A 23,899-nucleotide genomic window follows, 5' to 3' on the forward strand; every position below is an offset into this window, starting at 1 on the left:
GGAAGGCAGAGTCAGGTAGAGTGCTGTGAGTTCGAGGCCAGCCTGGTCTACAAAACAAGTCCAGGACAGCCAAGGATACACAGAGAAATCCTGCCCGAAAAACAACAAACAAACAAGCAAACAAAACCCACCACTGTCTAGTCCTTTCCTCCTAACTGTGAAGAGAGGATTTGCTCACTTCTGATCATCCCCTGGGAAGGCGGAGCCAGAATATTATCTGCAAGATTCTCATTACGACCTCTGCTATTTCTCAAGTAATGCTTTTCACAATATTTCTTTTTGTCTCTGGGCAGCTCTGTTGGCTTGTTTTGTTTTGTTTTCTCTTCCGTCCACAGAGTTACTGCCATCAGGTACTACAAGGTCTTGGGATATCAGGTTCCCTGTTAGGAATGTCCTTCCTCCGTTCTTCTTTCCCACACTGAGTTCCAACTTTTCATTTAGACAGCAGCCCAGTTCTCACTTTCTAGGCGAAGCTCCTTCTGTCCTGGCTGAATCAATCTGATTGTATTACTTGCTGCTCATCTCACGGACCAGCATCATGGATTTCTCATTCGGTAAGCCTGAGTAATGGCAGTTACTAACTTAGGAGTGACCATGAGCACAACATCATCCCCGAAGACATCCGAGTCCTAATAATACTTTATTAACACTTTAATTTTATATTTCATTTTTAATTAAGAGTATGCATTTGTGTGTGAGTATGCACATGTGTGCGCTTGCGTGTATACACACACACACACACACACACACACACACACACACAAACACTCACGCACATGAGTGTAGGTATTTGCAATGGCCAGAAGAAGGGAAGGCTCTCTGCAGCTGGTTTGTGAGCAGCCGGACTCGGGTTCATGAAACTTAGCTTTAGTCCTCTGCAAGAGCACTGTAACCTCTGGGCCATCTCTCCAGCCCCTCTGTTTGCTTGTTTGTTCACTATAATTGTGTATGGCCCGCGTGTGGTGGTGTGGGGGTATTTCACTCGCCGTAGCACAAGTTTGTTTTTGTTAGTCATTGCTTTGCACCCTTACATGGATGTGGAAGCACAAACTCAGGCCACCAGGCTTTTGAGACAAATGGCAAGCACTTTTATCCGTTGAACCGTCATGCTGTCCTATACCTATTCCTTCCTTCATAAAACACAGAGAATGGGCTGACAAGATTAATCATCAGGTAAAGGAACTTGCCTCTAAGAACTGAGTTCTGTCAGAACGCAGATGGTAGGAGAGAAGTTTGTCTTCTGGCTTCAGGTGTACATACACACGTGTACGCTCATGCACACACTAAGTAAGTAAATAAATAGAATGTAAAGGCCACAATATGTGTTACTTATATAAACAAAGCATCTCTATTTTCTATCACTTTAAATTGTGTGAAATTTAATTGAGTGAAACTCATCGTATTCACTCAATATCTTTCTATGGTTTTCCTTTCCTTTGAAGTTGTTTCTGAGCTTCAGCAGTGTTGATGGGAGCACTTCCGGCTCATTTCTTCTTGCTTCAAGGCTTTACTCCAGTGTATGGCCAGAGGAAAACATTTTCCTCATGCACCCACTGTAGTTTGCCAGTTTCTTCTGTTGCAAAAGCTCATGCCCTGTCTGATACACTGAACATGTTTCTTCCTTTCATGTTTAAGACCTGACTTAGAGAACATACTTTGCCAAAGAACTGCTCACTTAAAAGGCACAAACTCTCGTGGGTCAGGGAGAATGAAAGTAGAAGCTGTTGTACTGCTTGCACACATGCGTGTTTATAATTAATGAAATACCGTATGTCATTATCTTCCCTTTCGCTTCACACTGCCTGCCACAAGCTATGCAAAAAAAAAGTATACCTTAACCATTCAACCTGTTTAATTTAAGTATGCCTTCACTCAACAACCACTTACCAAGTAACCCAATGTGTGTCAGGATCTGTGCCGAGTACCAAAAATGTTCAGTTCTATACACCTTTATTCCTTGAGTTGACTAAAGTTGAGATGCATGCCAGATGCTCAGCATCACAGCTCACGCAATAATCCTCAGAAACTAAAAATTATTTGGATACTTTTAAAACAAAAGCACACAGGAGGGAGCTGGGATGTAGTTTCTTAGTAGAGTCCCCGTCCAGAACACGAGCTCATTGGTTGCCTAACCTCTGGGGCTGAGATTAAATACAACTAAACATATCAAATGTTCAACATAGTAATAAGACCTGCAAATAGCTCAAATAGCTAGTGCTAGCAAACTTTTTTCTTTTAAAACGTAATCACTTGGGGCTGGAGAGATGAATCAGTAGTCCGGTGTACTGTCCAATTCTCAAGAAACCAGTTTCCAGTTTCAGTGCCCACATGGCAGCTCACAACTCTTTGTAACTACAGAGGATTCATTGCCCTCTTCTGGTTTCATGGGCACCAGGCACACACTCTGTACACTTACAGAGATACATCTAGGCTAAGTAACCATACTTAGAAGGCACACTAAGTACCCATAATTTATTTTAAATTAAAAAAATAATTTCAAAAATTAAGATATGATAACTTATATAAAAATATAAGTGTTTAATGTGATTATTGTCTCACATTAAGAACAAATCATTCTGCTTCTTTATCCCAATATCGCTGGGAAAAACATTATGATACTGTCTTTATTCTAATGCTCTCAAAGTCTGCTATGGGGGTTCCATCAGCCAGGGAGTTCCCTAGATCACAGCCAATCATTCTCTGCTTACCTGCTTTTCACTAAACAGCCTTCTGTCCTCCACTAAACAAAAGCTGCAATAGTGGAAACACTGTCCCTTTCGCCATACCTGTATACTATTAAGTTCCACACCTGTACATTATAGAACTATAATGTATGTGTCCCAGCAAGAAAACATTCATTGCTGACACACCTCGAAAAATAAAAGCTGCTTAAAGACTATGCATGACAGCCTGCTGAAGGAATTTTTTGAGCTCACTTCCTGGTTCAGAAGCACAGGACAGGATATAAAAGAAGTGTCAAATTAGTGTAAAGAAAATTACACTGAGAGGATCTCAATGATAAACTTAGAGGAACAGCTTAAATTCCTTAAAATTTACTGCTATTTAAAAAAAAATCACGCAGTAGATTATCATAAAGTGTGCTTACATGGATATTGGCATGAATTGCTTGGTAACCGTCTTGGCAGGGTATATTTTCACTTCCTTCCTTAGCATGAATGCCTGTTTGTCAGTGACTCATGTCTGCCCAGTACTCACTAAGGAAGAAATGGTTCAGAGAGTTGGGGTGGGAAGATAAGGAAAGAATCCAGACAAAAATATAATTTCAGGCAGAAACAGTGTCATAAAGAAATGAAGGAGAAATGGAGGTGAAAGGTATCAATAGCCAAAATAGGTATTATGGTAATAAAAAACAAACACCTCAGGAATAGATTTATGTGAACAGATATTACATAATTGGGGTGTATAGTAGATTTCTACAAAAATCAATGATCAAAGCATGAAGAATATATTATTTCAATTTCTAGACTCAACTCTGGTTCCGCCTCTTTATTTCCTTAGTCCTTTTGGATTGGTAGTAATTTTTTTTAACAATTTGTAAAACAAAATTTTTATATTCATATTTGAAATTTGTTTTGAGTTTCTAAACTTAACTTTGACCTCATCTTCCTAAATAACTTTCTCCCCTTTTGAATGATGGCAACGTATTCTTACAAACTCACAAAATAGTAATATTTGTCTTCATACCCCAAATTGCTCTCAAATATTAACAAATAAATACTGAGTAAATATATGTATTTCAGCAGCACCTAGATATTCTACTCTTGGGAACATGATGATAAAGGGAGGCTTGGTCCAGTGAAAGACAGTTTTATTTCTAACAACATAGATGTTCACCAGTAGTGGGCTCGGTAAATTATTTCCTATGTATTCACACAAAGACACACCACAGAATAAGGAAAATGAAAAAGCTACAAAACATAGGACGCTAGGCTACTCTGTCTGGCATGAGTCCAGATGCATCTGTCAGGAAGCTGGCACTTGGTGGGATATGGGTAAAATATTAGAGTGTCTAAAATAGTTGATATCATTTGATTTTAAAACTTCTTCACTTCAGAGCTTGAGAGGTGGCTCAGTGGCTAAGAGCACATATTGTTCTTGTAGAGGACCAGAGTTTGGTTTCCAGCTCAGGTATCCAGCAGTATGAGAAGTACGCCACCACCTTTAACTCCAGATCCAAGAGGTCCAGTGCCGTTTTCTGACCTCTATGGGGACACAAACACATGTAAAAATGTTTTTTTTTTCTTCTTTAAAAGTAGAGTTAGGAAGATGGGCTTAGTCCTGCTGTGACTTGAGTTGCAAGGGCAGATTGGTACCAATTGGGGGCCTCTGCTTCTCTAGGAAAAAGGAGAGGGAGGAATGGGAGGAGGGAGGTGTGGGGTGGGGCTGGGAAGAGAGGAGGGAGGGGGCTGGGATAGGGATGTAAAGTGATTGAAAATAAATATATAAATGGAGAAAAAAAAAGTAGAGTTGGGGGTTAGCTCAGTCATGTCCATTTCTCTACAAGTGTAACTTTCTCAATTTCTCAGCTTCAAAAATGAAATATCTTCAGTTAAGAAAAAAGTAAAAGCAATAGGTTAACACTTGACAGTTAGCTCTAAACATATTAACTAGTGTTCCTAAGCCTTTTCTTGCAGGCTACCTAAAGACATACTTACCCAAGTGATCAACCATTTTTTCAAACACACGCATGGCACAGGGTTCCAAAGCACACATGATTTATAGTTACCTTTACTTTTAAGAGCATTAAAGTGTTGGACAAAGTGGGTTAGAGAGTTTTCATGCCACCTGAGCTGTCAGAATTCTATTTGAAAAACTCTGGATCACTCTGTTTCACCCATAACTTGGAGCACAGAAAGTTCCCTCCGTTCCTTTAAAATGTTATTTGTTTATCTCTTTTAACCAGAGGACAAGAGATGCCACTATGGGAGTTTCCTTTTCCAATTGGCGGATGACTTTGGCTCCTCTATCACCACAAATGATGGTCTGCTGTGAGCCTGCGTCCCATTAACTCAAGAGTGATAACAGTTTAGCAGTCTGGAAAGTTTTGCATACCTTAATTCAACACTTTTTACCTAAGCGCATCTCTTTAGATTAAGGAGATGGTTAAAGGCCTGTCTAAGGACCTGCAGCCTGAAGGAAAGTCTGCCCTAATCTGCTCCTCAAGAAGAGACTCAGCCTGTGAGCCCTGCTTTGGCATTTAGCTTGCTTTCTGGTCAGTGACACAAACACACCTGCTACAGCCCTTCCTCCTGCCTCCTCTTGATTACACACTGCACAGTCCTTACCAAGGACACTGTGGGGAAGAGTTGTCACACAGAAGTAGCAGTCAGTAGAAGCAGTTTGGGTAAAGAAAGGAGATACCAGTGGCCTCCTCACTAGAGGGTCTTTGTTTTATAGCCTATAATGACTGGTTTTAGGTGTCATCCTTAAGCTACATTAGTCCTGTCCTTTGACCTAGCCGGAGGTAATGCTCAAAAAGGATGGTACAGAATACAAGCAGTGAGGAAAATGCCGATCTGGGCAAGAATAAAGCACAGTAAAACCTTCCCTCTATGGGTTAATATAAGTAATTTGAGATCTAAATATTTATTAGGTTGAGTTAATTTATACTCTAAAGCCAATATGTGCCTACAGCCTAATAAGTGTTAAAATATCTGAAGTTACACCGAGACTAGCTCACTCTGTGCTTGTCCTGTAGTTATAGGTAGAGTTTCCTCTGTCCTGTGTCACCTGAGGGTGGACTGAGCAACATTCATATGCTGAAGTCCTAACTCCTTTACACAATGGCTGTTATTGGAGATAGTCTCTTTAAAGAGGTAACTAAGGTAAGAGGAGGTACTATGTTTTTCTAAAAGATTAGGGTACAGACAGGTCCAGAGGCAATCTTGTGAAGACACAAGGCAAAGGCAGGCATTAAAAAAATGCACAAATTAAACTCCATGATTGCCTTGACCAGAACCTCCTGATTCCAGGACTAAGAAGAGATGAGTTTATGCCATCCTCTACTTGGTAATAAAACATGACTCGTGGACCTTGTGTGCTCAGTGCACACACAGACATTCGGTTTTCATGCCCAGTGTCCCCATAATGACAATACTTTCAGGAAGCTTGATTCTTTGTCTGGAAAGGTGCTGACTACCCAAATGAAGAAAACAAATCAGTGTGCAATATACATAGACTTCTTAAATTGTTCCCTAAGAAGTTTCTTGATTAAGTACTTACTAATCAAAGAAAATTTAAACTAATCATTGTGATCCCTGAGGATGTGATCATAGTGTGTACACATCTATAATTAAATGAATATTCAAAATGTTTCAAATCATTGTGTAAAACTATTAATAGACAAGTTTTAATACCATAAGCATCAGGTTTTCATTTCATTAAGCATACAACTATTATAATTTTTATTCCTAATATAATAAATTAGTTTTTATTAAAAGCTTAAATGTGGGGTTTAACATGTCTCAGAAGTCAGTCTGCCATAATTTTGTGTGTAAACGAAATTCTAAATTCAGGTACAGATGATCCTGACGTAAATGCCAGCACTTGGGAGGCTGAAGGAGGAGGCTTGTAGATTGCTATAAGTTCTTGGATAGCAAGATTCTCTCCCAAACTAATAGATAAACAAATTTAATGGGAGAGACAGAAAACTAATGTACATTCAAATGAGAACAGTAAAACCATTCATATTTTAAGTAGTGGTAGAACACCAAGAGTGAGAAAATTCAGTTAGCTTATTTCTTTCTTAGCTTTAAAAGATACTGTAGAAGAGTGAGAGGAGATTAACAGTTCAGAACATGTTAGGTTATTAAATCATCAGAAGAACTTCTTGAACCTTGGAGCTGAAGGGTTTTGACTCATGTTTATACTAATACTGTCTATGAGGTTTCAAATGGCAATGGAGCCTATCTCTCACTCAGGTTCCACACTTGTTAAATGGAAATAGTAACGTTTATTCCATGAAAACTTGGCATAAAGATTACATGAGGGCCCACGTGTGCAGGTTTTATTGAATGACACACGGAAAATAATTATGGTAGTTGCTAATTACCGCGTAGTATGTTTGTGTATCAAGTCGGTGGAAATAGGGATATTTCATGGGGATATTAACCTAATATAAGGAGTCAAGATAGCAAATAGTCTCAATATTTGTTGAGGATGTTTGCTTTCAGCCAGAAACACTAGGTGTTGTAAAGGCCCAGTGTACCTCACCACACTGTGCGCTGGGTAAAGCCATGCTCACGTAAGATAGTTGTTGTGCACAGAGCCATACAGGCTAAGTAAAGTCTACTTGATTCCAAGGCCTAGTGGTCCCAAGTCATCTAAGTATTAGGAATTTAATCCATAACTAGATTTAATGTGGGTACACTAAACAATTTTACAAAAGATGTTAATAATAACACGTGCTAATACATACACACTTTCTATAGTTAATTATTAATCCCTATTTATTTTTCTAGGTTAAAAAGCCTTTAATTTCATTTTATGGGTATGAGCGTTTTGCCTGCATGTATGTCTGAAGACCACTTGTTTGCCTGATGCCCTGAGAGGCCAGAAAGTCATATCTGACCCCCTGAATCTAGAGTTACAGACAGTTGTGAACTGCCATGTGGGTGCTGGAAATTCAATCATGTCCTCTGGAAGAGCAGCCAGTGCTCATAACCACTGAAACAAGTCTCCTGCTTATATAGTTTGATTGTGTAAGTCCTACACTTGAGAGTAATTAGTTTGTATACTCTGGATTACAGCTTTCTTGCCACTTTACCTTGAAAAGAATCTATGAAAAAGCCTTGAAGGGAAAAAAAATAGGCAGCAAATGAGAAGCCTTCAAAACTTCGAAGTGCAATGCAGAAAACAGTAGAGGGAGGGGGGAAAGAAGAGGGAAGAACGGAGGGAGAAAGGGAAGGAAGAATGAGAGAGGGAGAAAAGGAGGGGAGAAGTTCATATCCAAACTGGGTATATTTTTTCATGTTTGTGAAATCAGCCACATGAAGTACAAGTTGTACAGTGGCCCAATATGGACAAAGAATTCAGGGCTCTGAACAGCAAAGTATCAATAGAATGGATTGAACCAAACAATGAACAAGTAAGCTCTCCAAACTCCTTTTGAGATGCTACTACAAATAATGCTCTAAAAAAAAAGACCTGATCATGCTGTTGCTTTTTTCCTCTTCACCAATTAACAAACAGATTTAATTTCACTTTGTTCACCAATAGCTAGATAACAAAAAAAGAAAAAGAAAAAAGAAAATTCACTAGCCATCAAGGAGATGCAAATCAAAACAACCCTGAGATTTCACCTTACACCCATCAGAATGGCTAAGATCAAAAACTCAAGTGACAACACAAGCTGAGAGGATGGGGATAAAGGGGAACCCTCCTCCATTGCTGGTGGGAATGTGAACTTGTATGCCCACTTTGGAAATCAATCTGGTGTTTTCTCAAACAATTAGGAATAGTGTTACTTCAAGATCCAGCTCTACCACTCCTAGGCATATATCTGAAATATGCTCAACTATACAACAAGGGCATTTGCTCAACGATGTTCATAGCAGCTCTATTTGTAATAGCCAGAATCTGGAAACAACCCAGATGTCCCTCAAATGAGGAATGGAATGAAAAAAAAAAAAAACAAAACAAAAACAACAACAACAACAACAACAAAAAACATGGTACATTTACAGAGGGAAATCTACCCAGAAATTAAAAACAAGGAAATCATGAAATTTGCAAGCAAATGGCTGGAACTAAAAGAGATCATCCTGAATGAGGTAACCCAGAAGGAAAATGACACACATGGTATACACTCACTTATAAGTGGATGTTGGACACATAATATACAACAAACATACTAAAACCTATACTCCTAAAGAAGCTAAACAAGAAGAAGGACCCTAGGGAAGATGTTCAATCATTCAGAAAGGTAAACATGATAGATATCTGAACCAGGAGAAGACAGGAAACAGACAGGAGCCTACCACAAAGGGACTCTGAAAGACTCTATTGGTTAAGGTATTGAAGCAGAGGCTGAGACTCATAGCCAAAATTTAGGCAGAGTGCAGGGAATCTTATGAAAGAAGGGGGAGATAGAAAGACCTGAAGGGGACAGGATCTCTACAAGGAGACCAACAGAGCCAATAAAACAAAGCCCTGGGGACCTGTTACCCCAACCAAGGACAATGCATGGAGAGGACCACAAATCCTTTCTCAGATGTAGCCCATAGACCCAGTCTCCAGGTGGATCCCTAGTAAGGGAAGTAGAGGCTGTCTCTGGTATGAACTCAGTGGCAGGCTCTCTGATCACCTACCCCTAGAGATGAAACCTTGCCAGGCCTCAGAGGAAAACAATGTAACCAGTCCTGAAGAGACCTGATAGGCTAGGGTCAGAGGGAAGGGGAGGAAGACCTCCCCTATCAGTGGACTAAGGTAGGAGCATAGCCAGAGAAGGGAGAGAGAGGGTGAGATTGGAAGGAAGAGTAGGGAGGGGACCACAGCTGGGATACAAAGTGAATAAATTGTAGTAAATAATAAATACAAATATCCTGGGAAGAAAAATAAGATTCACAGGATCTAGAAAGCCTCTGTGATTGGGATTTTTATTCTAACAGTTCTATAACTGTAGATTCTCATTTTCCAAATAGAGCAAAAATAGGTGCACCTTCTTGAGCATGGACAACCTAAGCCATGTCATTTTTCTTCATATGCCCTTAAGTGGTTATACACACACACACACACACACACACACACACACACACACACAGATAGGGACAGGGAGAGGGTAAAGGGGATGAAGTGGGAGAGTCAGAGACACAGTGAGACAGAGAAGGACTGACAGAGATAGAACGCTAGATCAAAAATCTGTTTAATGTTGACCGTGCATTCAAAAGACTTCTGTAAAGTCTCCGCCTCAATTACTGCCATCAGTACCGTAATGTTGCTTTGTTTTGTATCACTACTCACTACAGCAAGTCTAGACTATCTAGGATGACACACAAAGGTGTTGATAGTCAGTCTTCTTATATTTCTAAACATGCCAGCTCTTACTATTTCCCACTACACTGCTGCATAAAACAGACTATTTTCCCCACTTGTATGTGTTAGTCACACTTGTGATGGTAATATTCTCAACTCTCTTTTTTAATATCAAATTTTACATTTATGTAGGAATAAATTCATGTGAAGGGGAAATATTTTCAAAAACTCTCTTACAAATGATCTACCAATTTGATAGATAGACAGACAGAAGATAGATAAGTAGATAGTAGAAGATGGATAGATAAATCGATAGACAGATAGACAGACAGATATGCTACAACTTAACAGCAAGACAACTCAATTTAAAAAGTGGCGAATATGCATAAAATTTCGAGAACAGTTCTACCGGAGAAAATTCATCTTCTAAATCAGCTCAGGAGATTCTCAGCGTCATTAACCACAAAGGAAACAAAAATTAAGACTGCATTTGGTGTCACCCTATGCTTTCAGAATATTTAAAGTCAAGGTCGCTCATACTCCTGGTTGGTAAAGATGTGAAGAAACTGTAAACCTTCAATACTGTCCTTTGGAACCTAAGACAGTGAATGTACTCTAGAACCCACTGAATGATTTGTTCTGTCAGAACCACCATTCTACTCCTGGGTGATTTTATGAGACAACAGCACATGTGCACACAAAGACTTTGTACAAAAATGTTTATAGTGGTTTCATTTGAAGTAACCAAGAACTGGAAATGAGCCAACGTCCATCAGCAAGAGAATAAACAAATTGTGACATTTCTACAGGTGTCACGCTCTTCAGCAAAACATTTAAAAAAGAACTGCTCACATTTGTAATAAAAGTAGTAAACTTGAAGTGAATGAAAGAAACAAGATACAACAATGTTGTAGGGTCCTATGGGTATGAGAGCCTAGACCAGACAAACTAATTTTGGGGACAGAAAATAGATCAACCAGGAAAAGAACGGCAGTGAAAGCTTATATAAGAAACAGTATGAAGGAAGATTCAGTTTGTTAGATACACTGTCTTTATTGTGGCGATTGTTTCAAATGTATGGATATAACCAACATGGTTTTCAAGTTATGTACATGAATGAATCTCAGAGTAAGTGTACTAAATTCAAACAGAAAACCACAGAATTCCACATACTGTGGGATTTCCTTTCTATGGTATTCTGGAATAGGCAACCCTGTAGACTGAGTTCAGATTAGGTTGCCTGGGAGTGGCAGAGGAAGATGACTGCCCAGGGGCCCAGGGAATGGGTATGAAGGGTATGGATACAGAAACGTTTGTTATCTTCCTTGTATGGATGGTTACACAGCTGTGTATATCTGTCATAGTCATAGACATGTGTTCTTAAAAAAAAATATGTCAGTGAATGCAACAATGTCTAATTCACATATCATTTCTTTGCAAGTTCTTTCAAGAAAAGTTAATGAGCCTCTCACCAGGTGCCTACAATACTTTTCCAGTACTCAACATTTATATGCATCTTGGTGAATAGTAATTCTCCTGTGTGTATGCTCCTCAGACATGAGAAACTTAGAAGACAGCCATGACTTACTCCAAAACATTTAAGTCAGAGCTATAAAAGAAGGCTCTTAAGATACATCTTAATCCTGTGACCAACATGTCCCTTCACTCCCCATGATAATTACGTATTCAGGTGGTTAATACATGCTCCTGAGATTATCCTAAAGGGTAGGCATTCCTAGTAAAAAGCCCCTCCCATCAGAGACCTTAATGTTCGATTGACAGTCATCAAACATTTAACCACCTTGCTTGTTGAAGTTAAAAATTAACAGATCAGAGAAAGAACAAAATGCAATTAAAGTGACATGCGGGGGCAGGAGGTTGGGAAACATTTTTTAAAACGGCATGTAAGTGAAGACTTGCAATGTAAGTGCAAATTGGCAAGAGAAAACAGTGGTGACTCTCACTGAGAGTGCTCCAACGTCTGGAAATGTCGCATTTGATGGCACATAGCTAGCATAGTGCATTTGAGGAACTAAACAAATCAGTCTTCCTCCGCTAACTGACATCATCAAACAAGAGAGGGTTGAGCTTGTAGCGGTCATAAGTCACATTATGAGGGGTCTGATGATGGAAGGACAGCTTTTTCAGTGGGCACATTAGGAAATTAACACATTTCCTTCCTGCACAATGCTCTCTTACCTTAGAAGAGATAGGGTGGCTGAGGTTTTTAAAAAAAAGAGAGAATATTGTCATTGTAATAAAAAATTCTTGGAAATAAAAATTACTCAGGTGAAAATTAACCAAAAGTGGGAACCATATTCTTTGAAATTATGAAACAGCTTTCCTGAATGACCAAATAAACTTTAGCTTTGCTGAACAGATCAGATTTTAAAATGAACCCGTGCAGGAATGCAATAGTTGAAAACATACAAATTTATAATGACTGTGGTCAAATGAACGGTTTCATTGCACCTGAAGTAGGCCGATTTCAATTTAGGAAGCATTAAGTTGTAGAAATAGTATGAACAGCACAGACAGCAAGTAGAAAGACTAGGTGCCTGGAAAGCAAACAGAATTCACTCCCTTAACCCCACATAAATGTAGAGAATGTAGTTTTTGTGGACTTGAGCCTCTCTACTCTCTCTCAGTCTAAATCCCATCCTTATCTCCTCATCACTGTTATTTAAATCTGAGTGAAGCTTCCTACCCTTTTTCTGTGTCTCTCATCTAGCCTTTTGAAATCCATATTCCAAAATGCTGCAAATCTGAAACTAGTCATAATCCAACCTACTTGAATGGTTTGTCAGCTCCCCTTCGACTAGCCCATCAGCTGCAACCATTGTCACCCACATTCACTGTAGCCTCCCTGTGGACCCAAGCTTCTCCCCATTTTGCCTCCCGGCAGGACTCCTCCCCCAGACAAAATCCACCTTCTTCCAACACCTTTCTGATTCCCCCCTAACACATTCTAATAAGAACAGAATTAATTCTTCCCTGAAGTCTCTCTGGGTGATACAAGCTACATGCATTTTTGTGCTTCCATTTTTCCACAGCATTATGGCAATTACAAACCTTGTATTCCATCCTGACTAGTGTATGTTTGTCTTCCCAGTCAATTATTTATGTTTGAGGGTGGGGATACTGAATTCTTTTTGCTTCCTAGGCATCTATTCTTTCTTCCTGCCTTCTATGAATTTAGTAATATCCTTCTAACTCATTTCTAAATTAATATAAATCATTTGCATTTGCAAGCCATAACCATATCTAAAGTAAACAAGCCTGTGTCCATGCTGGAGTAGGTGTGGCTTTGTTGGAGGAAGTATGTCACTGTAGAGGTGGGCTTTCAGGTTTCCTATGCCCAAGCTAGCCTGTGGTACAGATTAAGATGCAGAACTCTCAGCTCCTTCTCCAGCACCATGTCTGCCAAAACTCTGCCATGTTTCCTGCCATGATAATAATGAACTAAACCTCTGAAACTGTAAGCCAGCCCCAATTAAATGTGTTCCCTTATAAATGTTGCCTTCTAAGAGTTCCCTTGTAGGAGATGGTCATGTTGTCTCTTCACAGCAATAAGACCTTAATAAAGACAGCACTTAAACACAGAAGCTGTGAAATTCTTTCAAAAACTAAAATCACCAGGCCCAAGTGATGTCAGCAAACACACTTAGAGCAGATGGAGATCCACTGTCCAGATGTTTGTGCCAACTTTTTGCTGTCATATCTAAGAAATAAAGTGTCTCTTATGAATAATGAAAGAATTCACACATTATTTGGAGTGTGTGGGAGTAAGGGAATATGGCTTCACAACTGTGTACATTATTGCACAGATACATGAAGTAACTTGCTCTCAACAAAACTGAGATTTGCACACAGGTCATGCCAAGGCCCAAACACATGTTCCAAGCCAATGAACAGTTCTGGGGTGATTTTCCTCCATACTCAAAAGCCAAAGGTTCTGTGAAGACAGCAGCAGTATATGTTGGTATCACTGGAGATCCAGGGCCTATGGGATTCATACATTCTTGAAGTCATATGCCCTTTGTTTGCTTGTATACATATGACAATCACGAGGTAAGAAGAAACAAAAATAGATAACATTTAATGATTTTTATATAAATCAGGGTAGAAGAGATGGCTGAGCATTTAAAAGAACACACAGATCTTGTCGAAGACCAGACTTTTGTCCCGACCTCCCATATAATAAGTGGGCTTACAGCATCAGTAATTCCAGCTCCAGGGAACCTGACACCATTTTTCTGGCTTCCACACACATGAATATATATAAAACTCAAAACTAAAAATAAATTTCTAAAAAAGTATTACAAATTGCCAGGCAGTGGTGGCACACACCTTTAATCTCAGTATTCAGGAGGCAGAGGTAAGCAGACCTCTGAGTTCAAGCCCAACCTGGCCTACAGAGCAAGTTCCATGACAACCAGGGCTACACAGAAAGACCCTGTCTCAGAATATAATCATTTTGTCCTACATTTTAAATGCATTTTAAATGCATTGGTAATACATTCTGAACTAATTATGAATCTGACAGAAAACCACAATGATCTAATGAAAGGTACTCACAAGAATGTGGCATTCCATGCTAGCTGACTCTACCACATAAACAACCCAGTCCACCACAGTGTCTTGTGATACAGGATGGCAAGTATGGGCAGTGCTGCTCTTTAAGGTGTACTTAAGGTGAATGGGCAAGAGCATGTTGAGATACTTACGTCAGAACCCAAATATGTAAGCAAGGAGCTTTGCACAGGGCACAGCAGGAACTAATTCTCACATATACCTTGTGGCCTGGAAGTACCTTTCCAGTCCAAGAACAAGGGAACACAGCTTTGCCTGTAGTATAAAGGTTTCAGTCCTCACTTCCCCTCATCTGGGGATGCCCATGGCTTGAACAACGGGATGACTACACAGGTCATCCATGTTTGTTTGTTTGTTTTTAGCTCAGAGCCACATGGAGTATGTGGAGCCTTAGACCCTTGTGAATGTCTTTCTCAATTTATTTCTTTCTGCTTCATCTGTGCTGTTTGTAAAATAAGGAGATTAGTACTGACTGTGCAGAATTATTATAGAGACATGAAAATTGCTTAGAACAATCTCACCTGTATATTAAGAACTCAGAATTAACTAAAATGTGTATGTGTATATGTGCATGTACATACATGATTATTTCCTTAACTGGCTTAGCTTTGAAGGGAAGCGGTGTTTGGAAACCACCCATGCCTGGGTATGAGTGGCAGAATTAAGAAAGAGGATACTTCCTTACAATAAGAGAAGTATTTGCAGTTAAAACTATGCATCACAGCATAACCAAATGTTGCCACCCACACAGGAAAACTTCTTTGTAAATGTGGTGCTGTGGACCTTCTGTACTGAGTTTCTTTGTGTGCTTTTATGGATACATGAGCTTCTGCATATAATGTGTGTATCCACATGCATGTGTGGATGGAGGTGAGAGAACAAACACAGGTGTACTTCAGGCACCATCCACCATCCACCTTGTGGTTTTGAGACAGGGTCTCTCTTCAGCCTGGGGCTCATAGATGAGGACTGACTGGCTGGCATGTAAATGCCAGGTATCCATCCTTCTCTGCATGTGTTCAGATTACAAGAGTCTTCCCCAGCATGCCTGGGCTTTTCAACATTGGTTCTGGAGGAGCAAATTCATACCCTCATGCTTGTGTGGCAAGCACTTTACTAATGGAGCTGTCTCCTTAGCTCTATATTTATTTACTTAAAGGAATGGTACAAATTAAGAAACTTAAGTGGATGTTGTGATGCGATTTATTAAAAAAAAAAAAAAAAAAAAAAAAACCTCAACATAAGTCACCAGGGACAGCATTCCATGGTTTAGAGGAGTCAGTTTGGGACTTAGTTCTTTTTACCTCTACTTCCTGAGGCAAGGCTGTCGAAGACATTTCAGAATGCCAGATTTGGAGACTTCCCTCTGGAAAATCAGTTACATAATTTTAAAGAAGCCAGCAGGGCATGGTGGCTAACTCCTGCAATCCCAGCACAGGAAAATCCCTGGAAACTGGGGCTACCCTGTGCTTAAAACAAAGAGATCTGAGAAGCTAGCTCTGTTTGTAAAGGGTTCACCTACCATGTACAAAATCCCTGGGTTCATTCTCCATCATAACCTAAATCAAGTATGATAGGGACATACTTGTAATCCCAGAGTTGAAGAGATAGAAGAAAAAAAGAAGCAATAAATTCAAAACCATCCATTAATTCATAGCAATCTCAAAGATAGGCCAGGATTAGACAAATGAGGCCGGGCTCAAAAAATAAATAAAAAAAAAATTTAAAAAAAAATAAAGGAAAATGGAAAAAAGAAGATGAAGATGGCAAAGTAGACAAAGAGGAGAAAAATGAATTCACAGCCCATTCCATTTCAAATGGTGCTTTGTTCCTAGGAAGAGAATCCTCTTTTAGGAAGAGGGAAAGCATAGAAATCACTACCTACACTGATCACAACTACTGTGAGACCATCATGGCACCAAGAATACTGACATTCTCACCAGGAACCAGAATCTACAGCCATCCCCGGGCACATGGTAACAAATACAGGAGCATCTTTAAGGATCTCAAAAATACTTCGGTCCTGGGAACACAGGACATGCTAGGCAAGTGCTCTACCACCAAGCTACATCCCCAGCCCATGACAGCATCCCAAACTTTGTCAATCCTTCTTTTACCTGCAAAGCAAAACTTTCAAACTCCTGAACTCACCTACCCAGGGATGGTTTAAATAATCTTCACATAGTAATCTCCAAACTGCCAAGCACTTTTCAACTAGAGAGTGGCAACATTTTAAAAATTGTTATTCAGTGTGCCCGGCATAAGCATGGTTACCTTAGAGTAGGCACTTTGCTATAATATGAGTTATTATGCAGTCTTTGCAGCAATAAAACATTCATGAGCTATACACATGAAGACTGTGAAAACATACACCCCAGTGTCAACAAAGGCTCTACACACAAGAGGCCAGCCATTCTCGTCATATTTTACTACGATTTGCATGTTGCTCTACAAACTGGAATGACTTCTGGACTTCATAGAAAATAACAAAGATTTTGAAAGTACTGAAGCACTCTAGTGAATACACTCTTCTTGGGACTGCAACGCTGTGTGTAGCCCCGTGTTTGAGATGCTGCCACTTGTTGAAAATCTGCTTGTCAGTTTTCAAGTTTAAAAATGGCGTACTCAGATTACAGTTATTCCCATGCTGGGTATTGTTTTTGTTTTTTTTTTTTAATCCCTAAAATTAATTTGTCCTATCCCATAAACTTATAGCCACAATTGCAGAATAGAATGTTTCTAGAAATCTTTTGCAGTGACATTTTAGTTAAGGGCTGTGCCTTTCTAAAGCTTGCCGAGAATGGTCCCATATTCGTAGATGCTTAAGTGAAGACCAGCCAGGGGACCAGCAAGGAGAAGGCAAATTACTATCAATTTCCACCATGCTTTGAAGAACAAACAATGGCTAGTTTATCAGCAACAACTCATTTGTCTTGAAGTGCAGTCAAGGGACTCGGACAGTGACTTGGTCAGAAGAGTGAGACCCGAGGGAGGGTTCTGAGGGGAGGAACTGGAAGATGATATGAATGGTAGTAGCCCAGATGGAGGAATAGCACATGCTTGGGACAAGAAAAAAGTCACGTGTAAAATAAGTTGTCAAGTGGAAGAGAGTAACTAAAGTCCAAACAGGAAGTGCTGCCACCACTGAGGTTTCCCACAAGGTTCTGAGCTCCTGTACTTAACATTTTCCAGCCCTTGTCCTGTGATGAAAACCAAGATTAGCTCTCATATTGTAAAGGAGTACTTCAGCTCTGTAGGCAAACACCCTTAAAAACACACCCCCTGAGGCATGGATCATGACAGCCACTTCTCAGATCTTGTCACGTACTGGCTTACTCCCATTAGGCACGGGAATGACTGCCACTTAATCCAAACGTGGATTAACTCAACATCCAATAGGTCAAATCTTCCAAAAGGAAGTGATCCTTTTCCTAACCTAATCAGTTGTTCCCAACAGCATCACCAGAAGGTGCCTGATCCCCAAATGTCTGACAGACTATATGGGAGCAAACTAGAGCAAAGGCCTTAGGAGGGGATGCTTTTGCACAGAGCACCAATCCTCACACCTCTATGGTCCCTTAATATTCAGTCATATGTCCTAGCTTGGACCTTCCCCCAAAAAATCCTCCAGGGAATCCCCCAACACCACCAACAAATCTCAGTCATGTGACCAGCGACAGCCACCTAAGCTTTCCAAACACCCAAACAAATGCAACTTCTGTTTTCCCTTTCCAGGTGAAGGGGCTTGAACATGCTCAAGCTCCAGCAGCCTCCAGTCTTTCTTTAGCCCAACCGGGCTGGAGGAGGCCTGGGGTGATCTGCTTTCAAACAGTATCAGGCCTAGGGATCAGGGTGCTCCGCCTCTCAACCGCCTTTTGGGGGAAAAGAGACTCCCAGTGGAGGACAGGAGCCAGGCGTGGAGTGGGTCCTCCCCGGGCACTGGGCGCAGGCGGGCGGAGCGACTCACCCACTCCAGCGGCTCCGAAGCTCCCGCGTCGTCGCACTCAGCTGCGCGGCTTGCGCCTCATCCCAGCAGCAGGTCCCCACCCGCCCTGAAAGCGGTGTCCCGAGGTGCACGGTCCGGGGGGCCTGGAAGTTTGCTGCCAGCTGGGAGGTGGGGTTAGGCCCCAAGGAGAGGTGGCTCAGGGATTTTGTTGTTTTGTCTGTTTGTTTGTTTTCCCGGATCTCTAGCAAAGATTTTGGGGGACCATATGCCGGGAGAATATTAGCTTGGCTCAATGGCGACTGGGCCGGGGCCTGACTCTCACAGCAAGATCGATTTACTAAACAAACTGAATCGTGGGTGGGGATGTTAAACAGTAACCAGCGAGCCTCAATGAAAACTGAAAGCAGCGAGGCGGCCTCCGCCCGGGAGCAATCATTTCCCGGTTCCCCAGCCCTGGGGCTCGCGGGCCAGGGACTCCCAGAGCCCTCGGGCCTGGACCACCGCGACCCTCGGGGCCTTCGCAGCCATTGCTCAGGGACTGCCACACTCCGGATTCTGCGATCAGCAGGGCGAGGACCCCCGCGGCTTGATGCCTCCAACCTGAGCTGACCGCTCCCCACCTCCCTGCCACCGGGAGTCCCGAAACCTGGCGCTTTCCCCTCCCCTAGGCGCAAAAGCTTGTCGCGGCTGCATTTACTCAGGCTAGGAAGTGCTTTAGAGCAGGTGGCAGGGAGAAGACTGTGATCCTAGGATGAGAATCTAATTCATCGCCCGAGAGGTCCAGGAAAAGGGAGGAAGTATCGTTAGAGGGAATTAAATGGGTTCCCGAGGGCAGGACTGCAGCCACACCGCTAGCGGACCCTATGGGCACTTCCTTTAATTGCGCCTTGGGCCTGTGAGTGGACCCACTCCTGCGGGTGCTGTGTTATGCAGGAATTCTGGACAGGGAAGGGAGAAGGCGCTTCCCTTCCAGTGGCCCGCGGTTTCTAGTCTACAAGTACCTTTTTACATATGTATCAGAGGGAAAACTTCCCCCTCCCTCTGTCCCGCGCCCATCTGTGCCTTCCAGAACCTTCTTCCTTATGAAATGCTCTCTGACACATCCTTGCTAGAGCTGGTCACCTTGCCCGAGAGTTTGTAACAGGAACAGACAGATCTGCGATTTTTTTTTAAATCAGTTTAAACTCGTGTTTGCAGGAATGAAAAGCTTCAGGTCCAACAAGTAATTATGCTCGTGAGATAAACAGTTATTTAATCCACAGGTTTTTCTTTTCTATCCAGGGGATTGGCTGTTACTTCAGTATTGTGACAGTGCCAGAGAGCTCAAACAACGAGGTGTGATTTTTTTTCTTTTCTTTTCTTTTTCTATTTATATGGGATTTACTAAACTTTCTCAGTTTCCTCTTCTGAATATCTTGTTGAAAGGGTCCTTTAAAAGCAAGGGGTTAGTCGTTTTAGAAATCCGAACAAAGGAGACAGATTGCATATAATTTTCTTTAAATGGAATATCCAGAGCAAAACACATGGTTTAGGTGCTCACTGCCCTCGAGACCTTACACACAGTGCGAGGAAAGTGGCTGCCATCCAGGTCACCTCAGAATACCAACCGGTCCGCGAAGGCGGCGGAGTTAGAATTAACGGGTGCCACTGATTATGCAAATCGCCCGCGGGAACGTTGTTTACAGCTTTCTTGAGGAGTCTGTTTTAAAAAGAACAAAAGTTTTCAGATGTTCGGATGGTCCGGATTGTCTAGTAAGATGCTAAATGTAAATGTATAATCAGCCTAAAACCTTGAAACTTTTCCGATGAACTTCACCCTTTTCCCGTCGCAAAAGCTGAGACCTGACCCTTGTTCCCAGCAAGGAAATCGTATTTGCCTTGAAAGGACTCTTCATTTCACCTTGGATCCACAATATCAGTAAGGTTTGATTTTGCGTGATGCCTGCTGGCTGTGTGGTACACTCTCTCTCATCTACCAAGAAATAATTTTGGGATCTGTTCAAAGGTATGCCAGAGAATTTAATCAACAGCTTTTTTTTTTTGACTAATGAGGATAGGCGCAGCCAAGAGGAGCAGTCAGGAGGTAGAGGGTGTGAAGTCTCAGAAACCATGGGAGAGAATTACTGAATTTCGTTCAGCGGAAAACTCACTGAACAGGGACGACTTTTTGGGTCAAGAAGGTGAAGGGAGTGGTTTTGGGCGAATGTGTGAACGCAAGCTATTAACAGGTGACCCGAAGAGGTGGCCCAAGCTCCAGAGATTGGCAGTTTTACCAGGGAAGCCAAAGCACAGAGCCTGAGACCCTATTGTTACTGAACCTAATTTATTGCGATTCCCCCATAGCATGGGTTTTACTTGCGGGAGATGGAAACTCTCCGTTGTGCAGAGCTGTTCCCTGACGCTCCGCGTGGGTGGGGCGTGGGCCCACAAAGAGCAGGGAGAGAGAGATCGCGAGACTGTTTCGGGGAAAGGTTCTTGGAAGACACGTGAAGCTTCCTTTCGCTAGCCGCTGGCAGGAGGAAAATTATACACGCGTATTTATGCCTCATCGGCCCCTTTAACCTAACACTGACCGTTCAGACTGTGGCCTGGAAACCCTCTCCACTTCACTTCCTGAACGTATCCCTCCTTCTTCCTACCATTCTAATTCCCAACGCCACACTGATGATCTAAAAGGTCCAGTTTTCCCAGGAAGAGTGCGACACCGCTATTCACAAATGTGGCTCGCCCCCACCCCCACCCCCACCCCCACCCCGCAAGGAGAGCTGATGAGTTCTAGAGGGAGCCGCTGACTTGCGGATGCTGCGGAGTGGGGTGCTGAATCTTGAAGCCCACTCGGAGCTTCTGAAGCTGGCTGCTGGGGCAATCCCGCCCCACTTGTGGTGAACTTAAACACGTCGTACCACGTGAAGGGCCGAAGTCCGACCCCCACAGCCGCCAGCTGAGGCTGCTTTTGCTAGCAGTATTAAAGTGATGATTCTTGGAGCGCTTTCTGGGGTACCCAGGCCTTAGTCGGCCAAAAACTGCAGGCAGGCGCAGTGAAGGGGACTAACAGCGTGTTCAAGTTTACCTGCAGGAGACATACAAAGAAAAGTATGAAGCTCAAACATTTCTACACACACACACACACACACACACACACACACACACACACACATGCCTCCGCCTCCACCCTCTAGATTTGGGCAAAAAAAGCCACTTGCCTGTAGAAGACTTCTGCTGAAATGAGTCCTGAGCTGTGCTGGGTTTGTGCCAAAGCTCAGCTGAGGAAGCTGTGTCTGACCCAAGGGCAAAGCACTGGATAAAACAGCCTCCGCTGGTATTTCCAAAACTCCCTGAAGACCCTCGAATGTTTTATGCATAGGTAGAAAAGGCCAAGACCCAGGTCACATGGCTTTGGTGGGTAGCTGGGGGAAGGGCTTGCTGCAGGGGGAGGATGAGGGTAAAGGCAGGAACAGGACTGTCTGAATTGCAGGCACCATGCACCATGCTTTCTCGGGTGATCCTGATTACTCTTCCGGGATCTGGATAACTCTTAGGGGATCCATACTCCCTTAGCTCCCAAGTGCAGCCTGAGGCTAGGCCACAGCCTGCCAGCAGGGACCCAGTTCATTTTTACTGGCTCTGGGTAGTAACCTTCAAAGAGGAAGGTCCCTGGGCCTGAGGCAGTAGCAAACCCGTGTTTCATCTCAGGTACCCTCACCCACGGTTTGTCTAGTTGAGCTTTCCACTAGGTCCCCATCTTTCCACAATTTAAACTTTAAGTGGTACAACAAGACAAGAAAGAGACTGAACAAAATATAAACAAGAGAGAGGCAAAATAAGAGGAAAAGAAATACCAGCACATCTGGCAGGTTGAATCTCAGCACCTACACAAAATAAAAAAAGGATCCAGGTGTTTTCCTAGTCTTTTGGGTGACAAGATGGATCAGAGACTTAAAAATAAAAATCACATTAGGAACCAGCCTGTCATCCAACTTGGGTCCACTGTGACCCAGATTAAAATTACTTTATCTTTGGCACTCCAGTCACAGCTCAGGAGGACCGGTTTATATACGGAAGACCACCAGACTGTTTCCAAGCTCTCTAACCTGTTCATAAAAAATGCAAAGCCAAGATTTCGAATTGAGCGTCTAAACTGAAGCCACTCTGACTATGTTATGCACCTGACAGAGACACTGTGAAAATCGACCACTTAATAATTCTCAATGTCAGCACATGGTCTTGTGCCAAAAAAAAAAAAAAAAAAAAGCAAATTACTGGGATGGACCCCTCCCCTGTCCTCTTTGTAAATTTCCTGTTGAAGTATTGATTGCCAAGGTCTCTGCAAGATTTGCAAACTTTTACAGTCATTTATGGTGCATGCAATAAAAGAGGTGATATGAGCACGCTAGTTCACGGTGTAATGCAAAGATGTGTTTGGTGCCCTTGGCAACTATCTGTGAGACCTGTTTGTCTTTACAGAACACACCTTTCTCTGCAATGAGCCCCTCTGTAACAAAGATTGCCCCTTTACATTTCCAAAGCCTTGGCCCCTTGTTGGAAAGGCACACACCCTTTGAAACAGAAAACTCAGTTCCTTTGCCTTCAACTGTGAAAAAAATTAAAGCACTGATCTCACACTGAGGCAACACATGATTTTGGACAGTATATGTTCAGAGTTAAAAAAAAAAAAGAATAGAGAGAGAGAAAGAAAGAAGGAAAGAAGGGGAGGGAGGAAGACACCCAGAATATTTCTCAGAACATATGACTTGTTAAAGTACTGTAGTTTCATGTCTTGTTTGTTTGTTTTGTTTTGTTTTAAACAGGATCTGAAAACTCTCAAAGCAGCTCCTCTTTCACAGTATATAGTTCTACATAAAACTTAAATGACATATTTGAAACTCTACTGGCTTTTACCAGTTTTCATGGATTTTCTTTCCTTTATTTTTTGTTTAAAAGAAAAATAAACAACGGTGTGTGTGAGGAGGAGATGGGCCATGAGGAAAAGGAAGAGAATTGCTTCTAACATTTCCTGCTTTCATCCCAGTGGGTTTGCTCATCTGGAGCTGCTGCAGACTCTGACAGTGCAGCTACAGCAAGGCATTCCAAATCCTACACCTGCCATCTAGTGGGCACAAGAGAAAGCGCCCACTCCAGCTCTCAAGACTGCAGCTGGCTCTTTTCTTTCTTTTTCGCTTCTTCCTTCCTTCCTTCCTTCCTTCCTTCCTTCCTTCCTTCCTTCCTTCCTTCCTTCCTCTCTCTCTCTCTCTCTCTCTCTTTCTTTCTTTCTTTCTTTCTTCAAATCAAGTCTAAGAAATAAAATAAAAGTTTAAAGCTAAAACAAAGGAACTAAATAAGGATGTGAGTGGGCTTTGCAATGTAATG

General features: G+C 41.9%; 1 protein-coding gene across 1 annotated transcript in view; it reads right to left on the reverse strand.

Annotated features, from left to right (window-relative positions):
• Window positions 1-18,953, reverse strand: part of Hnf4g (hepatocyte nuclear factor 4 gamma) — a 131,487-nt gene extending 112,534 nt beyond the window's left edge. Inside the window, exon 1 of the mRNA XM_060385805.1 lies at window positions 18,554-18,953. The gene's annotated coding sequence lies outside the window, so the exon portion shown is untranslated. The remainder of the gene's footprint in view (window positions 1-18,553) is intronic.
• Between the last annotated feature and the right edge of the window lie 4,946 nt (window positions 18,954-23,899).

Source organism: Meriones unguiculatus, chromosome 6 (assembly GCF_030254825.1).
Source record: "Meriones unguiculatus strain TT.TT164.6M chromosome 6, Bangor_MerUng_6.1, whole genome shotgun sequence".
Lineage (NCBI taxonomy): Eukaryota > Metazoa > Chordata > Mammalia > Rodentia > Muridae > Meriones > Meriones unguiculatus.